The sequence below is a fragment of the Antechinus flavipes genome, chromosome 2 (genome assembly GCF_016432865.1).
Source record: "Antechinus flavipes isolate AdamAnt ecotype Samford, QLD, Australia chromosome 2, AdamAnt_v2, whole genome shotgun sequence".
Lineage (NCBI taxonomy): Eukaryota > Metazoa > Chordata > Mammalia > Dasyuromorphia > Dasyuridae > Antechinus > Antechinus flavipes.
In genome coordinates this window covers 544,451,761-544,464,509 of record NC_067399.1, presented here as the reverse complement: position 1 = coordinate 544,464,509, position 12,749 = coordinate 544,451,761, and positions in this window count along the sequence as shown.

Sequence of the window (12,749 nt, the reverse complement as noted above, 5' to 3'; positions counted from 1 at the left end):
TTCAAGATGGCTGGATCTTTTCTCAAAGTGGAAACTGAGAAAAAGTCATGAATGGGAAGGTAGATGCACATTTTCCCAAATAAATGTTACTTGCCATAAATCTGCAAGATTTTGTTTGAGAGATTGGAATCTCATTGTTCATGTGCTATACTTTGCTTTACCTGTGGATAGCCTTCGGTAAGCATCCTTTCCTTGTAGCAGATGGTTTTTGTTCTTATAAATAGAGTGTAAAAAAATGAAATGGATCAGGAATATGGAAAATTTCCTTCCATTTCTCTAGGGCTGACAAAACATGTTCATGTTAAGTTAGACAAGAAACACTATTAGAATTCTATCCATTTATATTGAGCTCTGACTCTTCAAATACTGTTCTGCTATGTATTTCACCCATTAAGTTAATGTATCACTCCTCATGTCTGACCTTTAAGGGAAAAGTATTAATGAAAGACATTCTGTTCAAAAAGCAAATGACACGGGTTTGGGATTTGTTGTGGTAATTGGATTCTAGTAACTGGAAAAAAGTAGCAGTTGATGTTTGCAAGAAGCTCTGTATTTTTCAAAGCAGATAGTAATATTAGTCACAGAAATAACAGGTATTCTTGGCAAATAGCAATAATCCTGCTTCTAGGGAACTTCCTTTGTACATTTCAATAGCCTTACTGTCAGTATAATAAGAAACAAATGAAAAGAAATGATGGTTCATTGTAAATTCTTTGTTATTAAAGCTCTAGGAAGAGAGCAGATAATTCAGAATGGCAGCTCATCCTGGAGCTTTCTGCCTGCAGTTTGCAAATCTAGGAAATGTCAGGAAACTGCTAAGGCACACCTTCAAAATCTAGATGTAGATTTTGTTAGATTAACTCATCTCATCTCTTAGAATAAGCAATAGTGGGATTGGCTGGAAAGGCAAAACTACTCTTAATTGTGCAGCACATAATAATATAACTGTAGGAGCAATGAAAACTATTCCTCAGAAAGGAAATCCTGAAAAAAAAAAAAAAAAAAAAGACTAGGGTTCAAAGGGATGAAGAAGTTGGGGGAAGAAGCATAATGATAGAAGGAGTAATTTTAGCCCAGAAACTAGGGTGTGGGGGGAGTAATAGGGATAACATTTCTGTCCTGGCAGGCTGGAATTGTGAAATTATGAGGATTTTCCTATGTTGCTACATAGGAGACTGGGAAGAGAGAGGTGAGAGGCAATTCGTGGACTTTCCTTTGAGCCACAGGCACCTGAAGAAAACTGGCCTGGCACTTCCTTTCAGAACCATAACTCTTGGGGTATTCTGTTGTCTAATCTAAATCATTTGATCCCCACAATTACATTTTACAAACTACTTTGTTAAATATATTTGCTCAACTATCCTTGACTGTGATTGCTGTTTGTGTAATAGCATTTGGTAGAAGGGAACTGGTTTATTCAGTCCAAGAGTACTGTCATCTTGTACTTCTAAAAGAGCATGACAGCCCTAGTTTGCAAATTTCTGATGTACAATAGATACGTCTAGCCCAATGTGCTTCTCAGAAGCAGGAAAATGGAGAAATGAGCTCCTAGTCATATTCCTCCTGCTCTACGCAAAGGTGGACAATCTCTCACTACAAGGTGAGCCAGAAACCAGATCAGAAATTTTTAATCTAATCCCCACCACAAATGCTACTTAATTGACCAAGGTGTGAAACAGTCTACTACTACTACAAGACCTACTGGCCTTATATGACCAAAATTTCTATGTTGCATATTCTCTATCTAGACAGATCTTATGAGTTGACTAAGCTAAGAAAAAATCAATTCAAATATGGTGGGAGCCACAATTAGAATCACAGAAGACTCAATAACAGCTACATTAAAAGACTATAAGTCTTTTATCCAAGAGCAAAAGAACTAGGGTTGTGTCCAAAAATAGCTCACCCAGAGAAGTTAAGCATAATGCTGAATGAAATAAAAAAGGATATTCAATTAATTGCCAGACCTTCAGGACTTTTTTTCCCTAGTATTTTATTGCAAAAAAACAAAAACCCAAACTTAATAGAAAATTTGACATGTGAAATCCAAGAGAAATATGAAGTGAATATCAAAGAGTAATTACAAGGGACTTAGTAAGGACAGACTGTTTGCTTTTTATTCATGGAAATGTAAACCATATGTCTACGATTGTTATTAGTAATTGGTAGTTTGAAAGAAAGTAGAACTGAGTATGAATTGAATCTAAAAAGGAAAACCATGTAGAAAAAGAGTACTTGTACAAATCAGGTAAGAGAGGAAGAACTGACGCTGAGGAATTAGATGGGGGAGGAGAGCTGGTGGTTCAGAATCCTTACAGTCACTAAGAATGGATTAAAGGGGGAATAATACATATATACATACGTACATACACACACATATATAAATAAAGTCTTCTACCTTTAGAAATAAATAAGAGGTTAAGGGGATAAGGAGGGAGAAAGGATAAAGGAGAGTTTTTTTAAGGAAGTCCTACTCACATTAGATCAGGGTTAAAAGGGATCATATCTTCTAAATTTATAAAGAAATAAGAGGGTGAGGAAATAGGATAAGGCCAAGTATAGAAGGGTATGTAGATTAATGGGAATGGGATAAAAAATGAATAACATATAATTGGAAGGCCACAAATGTTTCTAAATTTAGATGGAAACAAGAGGGCAAGAGGAAAGGAGGGAAGAGAGGATAAGGGAGGGATCCTTAAAGATAGGGTAGGATAAGCAATAGAAGGACAAGATATCAGGTAGAAGGAAAGTAGAGGTCTCAGGAAGGGGGCAGTAATGTAACCATGATCTCAGACAGAGTTAAAGCTAAAATAAATTTAATAAAAAGAGAAAAATAAGGGAAACTATACTATATGCCAGTCATATTAATTAATATTGTTTTAACCTATTTAAAATAAGTAGATAGTATAAACCTGGAACGTTGCTGTGGTATAGGAAACGATAAGTTGGTAGAATTAGAAAAATATGGAAAGACTTGGACTTAAAAAGAAAGATGTTTTCTGCTTTCAGAAAAACAGGACAAATAAGCATATTATGGTCTTATAGATGCATATGAATCTATATGTATACATTTTTAAATAGATTCCTATGTCTATGCATGGTGTATGTATGTATATGTGTATATACATGTGTGTGTATAAAGATGTATATACACACACACACATACATATACATACACACACACACACACACACACATATATACTTAATTGTAGTCTTCTTGGGGTTGGCAGGAAAAAAGGGGAGAAAAGAACAAGGTAAGAAGTACACAGTAGAGAACAAAAGAAACCTACAAGGAAAGAAAAAAAAAAGAATCCCTGAACACAATATGTAGAATTTATTATATAAGCTTTCTTAAAATGGAAATTTATTACTTTATATTTTGAAACCTCTCATGTTCTGCAGTGCACATAGAAGTTTTTTTTAAATTTTCCTATTTTGTATTTATACTTTAACTAAAAAAAATTTTTTTTAAAGATTTTACAAGAAGAGGAAGATAACTTCGAGCTGAAGTACTTAAAGAGTACTTCTTGAAGAAGTTGAGATTTGGATCTGTTCTTGAAATATGGGTAGAATTTTTATAGTTAGAGAAAAAGAGCCAGGCATTTTAGGTAGAAGATTCAGTTGGGCAAAGAGGCAGAGTTAGGAAAACAAGAAGAGGAAAAAGTGAATTTTAGAGGTAAAAGAAATTTTAGGGCATCAGCCGTTCTCAATTTCATTGAAGTTTATTTCAGAGGCCGCTAGAACTATGAGTATTAAACCTGTGATTAAATAGCTAGTGACCTTAGATTTCATCAAAATCCTTTTCTCTAGAATAAGTGAGGAGGCACACTGGTTGGAACAAAAAGTTCATTTAAAACTATAGAAGATTAGTCAGGTAAGATTGTTTAGAACCATCTTACTGGAAGGCTTTGAATAAGAGAACAATGCGACTTTACTTGACTTTCAAAGATTTTTAAAATGCTCTTTGCATCTTTGCACCATTAGGCAAAAAAGTAAAGGAATGACAAACTTCTTTTTTATATGTCTTAATAGGAATTATAGGATTTTCTATAGAAAATTCTACAACAATTACTTTAGAAATTCTCAGTTGCAATTTTAGAAGATTTTATTGTCAGAGTAGTAATAGCTGATGAAATTTATTTTTTTCCTTTCCAAATATTTTTTCATGTAAGCAGGAAAAAAGATTTATTATTGGAGAGAGACAGTATTATGAAGAGATTAGACTTTTGTAGCTTTCATAATTTAACTTTTTTTATTTTCCTCTCAATTATATGCAAAAACTATTTTTAACAATCCTGAATTCTGAATTCTCATTACCTTCTCATTAAGAAGGTAAGTGATTGGATATAGAGTATACATGTGTACTCATGCAAAACAACTAATTTTATGACTTTCAAGTCCCTTTTAGCTGTACATTTCTAAAATATTGACCTAATCCATGACTTTCTTAGCATGTGAAAATGCTGACAAATTTACTCATTATAACAGAAAATCAGGAGTTACCCAACATTGCTTTTTTTTTTTGTTTTGTTTTCTTTAACATTCATTTATTAATATTAGACTTTTCTGAATAGGGCAAGTTAAATTTCTGTAAGGCTAGACTTCTTTTCAGATTTTTTGTTGGTAAGTCAACAAAGTGTTTGGTGATCAGCAGGTTTGGTAGAACATTTGGAAAATTAGGTACTAGCTATTCATTGTTTCCTTTCTCTATTTTAGTAAAGCGAAAGATACCTCAAGTTTTTGAGTAAATGTCCAAAATGTGGGAAATCTTTCCTTTAAAAAAATCTACTCATTTAAAAATTATCTAATAAAATGGGCATATAGTCAAATAACCAAGAGGATTCTGAAATCGTAAATCTTTATATATAGCCTTGCATTCTTTTAAAATATAATTTCCTTTAAATATATTCTAATTTGTTTAATAAATTTAACACATAATTTTTAGAGCTTTTCTAATCATGTATGATTCTTTTTGGCCTTTCTTCTATTCTCTTATAAAATTTTTTAAAAAAAGCTTTCAATGACTATTCCTTCCCCTGCCCCGTTTCTGTCTGTCTTTCTCTCTAAAATCATATTCCTGTGCCCCTTCTTTTTAGTCTGTTCTTTTCCCTCTCACAATTATTAAAAAAAAAAAAAAACCAAAAAATCCTTCAAATAAATATGCATAGAAAAGGGAAACACATTCCCACATTAAATATGTCTCAGGTCATCTGTATTTTTCTGCAGCTTTATTCCATTGCTTCTTTGTCAGGATATGTTTAACATGCTTCATCATTGGTCCTCTTGAACCTATTTAATTGATTAGAGTTGTTAAGTCTTTTAAAGTCATTTTTATATACCATGTTATTATTGTACACATTGTTCTCTTGGCTCTCTTATGTATTACTTCATACAGATTTTCTCACAGTTTTCTGAAAATGACCTTTTTGTTATTTCTTATAGTATAATAATAATCTATGATTTGTTCAGACATTTAATGTAGACAGGTTGTAATGAGAAATGACTAACAAAACATACCTACTTTAAAATGATTTGTTAGAAGTGTGCCCTTGTAGAAACATCCTTACTGTAGGATGGTAGGAATATTCAAGAATGCCAAAAAAAACCTGCTTGATTTAAAGATAATAATTTAAAATATATAGGCTTGTGTAGAGTATTGCTTTCTTCAATAGCTAAAAGCAGGGAATATTGCTCTGGTGGCTAACCTACTACACTGGAATTTTTATTGACTTATTTTATCAAGCTGATAATTTCACACCTGTGTTGCTTATAGGTTAATCATTTCCAGTGTTTTCTTTTCACTGCTCTTTCTTTTTTATTGACTGTTATTTCTAGTTGATATAAGCAAGGCTAAACAGTGATCTTGGATTCTTCTAAATAGTGGTAATTTTTACACTAATTTTCTGGAGATAGTTCTTTGGCTCTTCAGATTTTACTAGAAAACAAGAGATTTAGCTATCAGTATAAGAAGAAAATATAAGCAAGATTTTCCCAATATTTATTCCAGTGACTTTCAAGGGCAAGAATGGTTTCATTTTTGGCTTTGTAAACCCCATGACTAGCACAGTTATTTGACCTTAGTAGTAGATACTTAATTAAATATCTGAGTTGTAGTGATGGTTATTAATATGTAATTATGTATTATGGTATTTTGGGATACTTTATATGTATATAGGCACAAATACACATATGCATATGTAGATATACATACACATATATGTGTATATATGCATATATATTATATATCCATAAATATGTAAACATGAGTTTATTATTATACAAGATATTTTATACAACAGAGTTAACCCTGACATGACTACTGCTAAATTAAGCATCACAAACCATTAATACTTTCTAAAGTACTGATGGATTCTTCTACCCACTAAGTATCAAAGGAGTTAAAAAATGAATTATAGCTGACATCTCCAAAGACTTCTGAGAAGAGGTAGGATTTCAAAGGGATATAGAAGAATAGATGGATAATAGGTATTTGGAGAACAAGAGGAAGAAAGGCAAATCAAATGCCACAATGCTTTGAAAGCTTATTGTCAAAGGAGAAAGTCTTCTATCTTTATGGATGCAGTTTCACCTGGAGTGACAATTTAAATTTATCGGATAATAGTTATAAAACATTCTTGTGGTTTGAGGTGATTGCAAGATCAATTGGAGTCAGCAGCTAGATGTGCCATCACAAAAATGCTACTGCAGTTATTGGCTGTGCTGAGAGGGAGGGGAAGGGACATTATCAAACCTTTGCTGCCTTTGTCACTGGACAGATGTGGTCATCTCAGTGTAAGAAATTAATAAACTGCAGAGTATCGAGATGAGGGAAATCACAGAATGATGAGCCTAGAATCTGTATCACATTAGGAATTAGGCATTTAAAAGAACATTCAAGAGAGACAGGAGAGTATTTGCAGGTCTGCACATTGAGAAGGGATTAAACTTGTTCTCAAAAGAAGACCTGGTTAGGGGTAAGAAAGGAAAGAAGGGGGGCAAGTTGAATGACTTGTCTTGGATCACACAATCAGTGTGGGTCAGAATCACGGGTCTCCTTGACTCTGAGACCAGCTCTTGTATTATTCTATGATAATTTGATCTCAATAAGAGTTCACATTCATTTAATGGGAACTCAAATCTGATTTCTTTGCTTCAGAAAGACTTAGATGAATGTAATTTTTAAAAAATGATCAGTGCATTCCTAAAAGTAGAACCCTGAAGTCTTGCTGTAAGTTATGAATGTGACATATGAAGGAGGAAAACTGTCCAGTTTGGAAAAGAGAAGACTGGAATTAGAGGAGTGGAGATAAATGAGAATATGAATGTGGGTGGGGCTTTAATGTTGTTTAGTTGTTCAGTTATATCTAACTCTTCATGACCCCATTTGGGTTATCTTGGCAAAGATACTCAAGTGCTTTGCCATTTCCTTCTCCATCTTATTTTACAGATGAGAAAACTGAGGCAAACAGGGTTAAGTGTCTTGCCCAAAGTCACACAGCTAGTAAGTTTCTAAGACCTGATTTAAACTCAGGAAGATGATTCTTCCTGATTCCAGGCCTGGAACTCCCTTCATTGATCCTGCCCCTGGACCTTACTAGCTGCCTTTTATTTATTTCATGGTTATATGGAAGAAGAGGAAAGGGAAGGAAGTGAGCATTTATAGAGCCTCTATTATATTCCAGGCAGGTGTTTAAACTCACTGTCTCATTTCATCCTCACAACCACCTGCGAGGTAGGTGCTATTTATTATCCTCATTTTACAGTTGAAGAAACCAGGACAGACAGAAGTCAAGTGATTTGCCTAAATCACAGTCAGGAAGTGTAGGAGGCCACATTTGCACTTGGGTCTTCCCGACTCCAAGTTTAGCACTCTATTTCCTATGTCACTTAGCAGTCCTAGTCAGTAAGTCAATTATACTTCTAAAAGCCATTGTGGCTGCTTTTTAAAAAGTCTAAGGATAAAACATAAGTTCCCCAGCCTACCATTTAAAGGCCTCCCGCAGCCCGGCTCCAGTCTAGCTTCCCAGTCCAATTTCATCTCATTATACATTAGCTATACTGTCTGTTTTAAACACTCCTCACACTCTCCTTTCTCCTTGCTTTGTAAAGATTGTCCCTCTGGTCTAGAGTGACTCCTGCCCTCACCAGTGTAGCTTAAGAGCCTGGGGGTCTCAGTTCCGGGGTCACTTCCCTTCTCCTTCACTTGTTAGCATTTCTTCCTCCACTTATCTTCTACCTATATATCTCTGTATCTCCCCCAGAAGGAAGAGTTGTCTCCTCAGTGTCTATAACTCTACTTTGCACATAGTATTTATGGTGTGGTGGTAGGTACTTAATAAATGGAATCAAACATGGGCTGGATGCCTGGGTATCCAAGAATGAGGAATATTGGAAAAGAGCTCGTTGTTTGGGGATGGGTTGGATGAGAGATCTTCCGAGATCCCTAACAACTCCCGTCATCTAGGGGGCCAGCGGAAATGTAATGTCCTGTTTTAAGTTGATTTAGGCTATAGGAAGTTAATTCAGTATTAATTCAGTATAGGAAGCTACTGAAGAGACATCTTGTGTTTTGAACAGTGTCATTTGACAGTTGCCAAGTAAATAGATTTCATGTATTTTCAGAATAAATTCAAGTAAGCAGAGTCTATCATGACTTCACATTGGCTAGCCTCAGTGAAGCTATTCCCATTCTGCACAGTGAGCTAGTGCATTTTTTAAGCTTGTGTTTATCCAAGTGATGATTGTGTATGACTGCTCACAACAAACAAGTTATCAAACATAGTAATAAACTTGAATCTTAGTATTTTGACTTTTACTCCTTTGGGGACTAATTATCCAATTAGTGAATTATTTTGTTCTCATTGACATCTGACAAGTTCACTGCTTGATAATATCCTTATCAAAGAATAAAATAGTAGGAATACAGTGAACTTGATAAATCTTTCCCCGTATTTCCTAGGTTGTTGTTCAATTCTTTTGAGTCATTTTTAACTTTTCATCACCCCGTTTGGGTTTTTCTTGGCAGAGATATTGGAGTGGTTTGCCATTTCCTTCTCCAACTCATTTGATTGATGAAAAAATGAGGCAGACAGGATTAAGTGACTTCCTCAGGGTCACATAGCCAATAAGTGTCTGAGGACAAATTGAACTTAGGGAGATTGGTCTTCCTGATTCCCAGCTTGGTCCTCTATCAACTGTGTCTCCTAGCTGCTTTCTCTAAGAGTGTTTTTAAATTGGAAGCAAATATAAACCATCCAATAAAATGTAATTTTTATTTATCCATGGATTTATATTAACTATGCTAGGTCTGCATCTCATTTAAACATTAGCTATAATATGCTTTTCTCTGTGTACTAGAAATTATCCCACCAACAATCACTAGTATATAGTTTTTGGTCCTCATTGTGACCAGTGGTATGCCTTTACTGGATTCTACAAAATAAAGCAACTCTCTCAATGGTAATACTGCTAATAAGTAGCATTTATATAGTGCTGTAAAGTCTGCAAAATGCTTTATGTATTATCTCATTTGATTCACTTAGCCATCTTACAAATTAGAACAAACTACTGATTTGCTGAATCCTGAATTAATGTGTTCAAAAATAAAAGAAATTATCTCATGAATCAGTTTAAACCAGGGCTAGATCTATTTCTGAATCTCTTCAGCTGGAAGAAAACCCAAACATGAACTAGGATGCATTGAACATAAATTGCTTTTAGCACTTGGAGAGGAATAAAGTTAGGTGTCTCATTTTGGGGCGAAGTCTCTGATACCATTTCTTTAATAATCATAGTGCATTTCATTTCTCAGTTGTCCAAGAAAGTAGCAGTATGGCATAGGGAAGAGAGATAAGAATTTAGGAGAGAGTTTTAATTTTGCCTCTGATAACTATCACCCTAGATCACCTAATCTCCTTGAGCCTATTTTTTCTTTTTTTAATCTTTAAAATACAGATAATATGCAGATTTTAATCTTTAAAATTGTGGTGTTCTTGTCCTTTAAAATAATAGTTCTCTCTGGGAGAAAGCAGGTTTCTCGGGGGAGGTTTTCTGGAGGCAGTCTTAGTTTCAGTTGAAAGTAATAATCACCCAAAACACAGTCAGGTGTTAAAAGTTCAGATCTTTTATTGCCTCCAGTATAGCCCAGTTAGCTTAGGCCTATCTCTCTGCTTGGTTCTAAGAGTTCTTGCAGCTTTGTCCTTTGCTTCTGCCTCTTGGTTCCAAGAGCTCCCTCCAAATGTCTCCAAATCCAGAGGTTTGTCCTTCAGCCCAGCCAGCACCAAGGTGAATCTGTCTTGCCTCTGAGAGAGGGCTTCTGGCTCTCAACCTCCCAGAGTGCTCCTCTCCAACCCCAGTCAATGGTTCGAAGTAAAACTCCTCACTCAGGGAGGGCTTCTAGCTGAATTCACTTGACGCTCCCCTCTCAATCTAAAATCAGCTGAACTCCCTTCACTGGGCCTCTGCTTTCTTCTTATATATCAGAGAGCCGGATTGTGGGTTTTCTCCCATAGTGCTCTCTGGCCCTAAGAGCTTCAAGGGAGGTGTGAATTCTGATATCTCATACTAAACCCTGAAATCTCCCAAACCTGTGAACTCCAATGAGTAAAGGTATGAACACAAGCATTGTATCAATTACATTGAGTTAACACTACGATTCTAACATCTCGCTTGAGTTATCACCTTGTTTTAAGTTGAGTTAACACTAGGATTCCAACAAAAATACAGATAATATACCTTTAGCTCACTTAAAGAGTAGCCTTAAGGATAATCTGAGATGAAAAATGGAAACATTTATTTCAAGGGAGGTTGCCCCATTTGATCTTCATAACAGTCTTGTAAAGCAGGCAGGATAGGTATTATTGACCTCATTTCACAAGTGTAAAACTCAATGAAAGTTGAATGATTTGGGAAAGGCCATATATTTTTAAATATAAAAATGTTTATATAATATTTTGCAAGCTGTAGTACTATAGAAATGTTATTCTATTTACATATATATAATACATATGCACACATATATAAAAATAAAATATTTTGCTCCTAGCAAATCTGTAAAATAGGTGCTGCATTTATACTTGTTTTGCAGATGTTAAAGCTGAAGCTGAAAGTGAATAATTAATTTGCTTTAAGATCGTACAGCTAGTATATTTTTGAGGTGAAATTCAATGCGGGACTTCCTGATTTTTAGTTAAGCATTTATCTATTATTCTGTTTACCTACCATCTTGTAAGCAGCAGAAGACCCAGATCTTTCGAGCCTTAGTAGTGTGCTTGTTCTTTTTTGTTAGTAAAGGATAAGTCCAAAATGAAGCCTTATGAAAAAATTCTCCAAAATACCATTAAAGGAATTAAAGCATTTCTGTATTATTATTTCATGGTCACAAGTTAACAGAAAAGGAAAATTATAAGTGTTGGAGGAGCTATGAGAAAATAGATATAATATGCTCTTCTTAGTGAACTAATATAGCCATTCTGTAAAAGCAATTTATAACTTTACCCAAAAAAGTTACTGACCTGTGTGTACCTTTGACCCAGTGATACCACTAACAAGTCTATATGCCCAGTTGATCAAAGAAAGAGGAAAAAGATTTATAAATACAAAAATATTTTCTGTAGCTTTTTTGTAGTAGCAAAGAACTACAAATAACAGAGAAATAATTCTTCATTAATTGGAAAATGAATGAACAAATTATACTATAGAAATGGAATACTATTGTTCTGTAATAAATGATGAAAAGGATGGTTTCAGAGAAATCTGACAAAAATTTAGATGAATTGATACAGTGAAGTAAATAGAAGCATGACAATAGTTTGAACAATAACAACTTTGTAAATGCAATAACATTCTTAGGTCTTTTCATCACTGCAATGACCAGTCATGATTCTAGAACATTCTTGATGATGCATGCTACCCTTACCTCATCCATTCAAATGAATGATATGTTGAGAGTATAGATTGAGATAGATTTGATAAAAAGACAAACAAGGGGACACACACACACACACACCCCTATACATATATCAAACAAAATAAATGTCTTCATTGTTAGGGTTCAAATTTATTTTACTTGATTATGTTTACTTATGAGAACGTTGTTTTTCTTTTGTCTTTGAGGGTGGGTGTATTAGCAAAGAGAGAAGATAGACTTTTATATATTATAATATATATATATATATATATATATATACACACATATATCTATAAAAGAAAATAAAAAAATTTAAAAGCCATGGATAGTGACTGGACATGTGATCTCACAAATATTCAGAACTCTGCAATATGTGAATTTTCTCTTAATATAGGTCCAACTTAGAATCCTAAGAGAGTTGCTTAGAACGCTTTAGACTTTAAAAGACTCACCCAAGATTAGTGTATTGGCTTGTTCGAGGTGGAATAGAAACTCAAGTGTTTTGAGTACCAGGACAGAAAACATCCATTTATTTATCTATGTATCTGTCTATTTATTTGTTTGTTTGTTTGTTCGTTCGTTTATTTATTTGTTTATTTAGCGGTGTCCATTCATTCATTTGTGGATTTATTTATTTAGAAATTTATCTATTTATGAACTATATAACAAGCACTGTGCTCAAAAGTATTTTACAAATATCTCATTTGATTTTTCCAAAATCTTGGGAAGAAGGTGCTGTTAGTATCTCATTTTATAGTAGAGCAAACTGAGGCAGAGATTAAGTGACTTGCCTAGGGTCACAGCTAGTAAGAATTTGAGATCAGATTTGAACTGAGGTG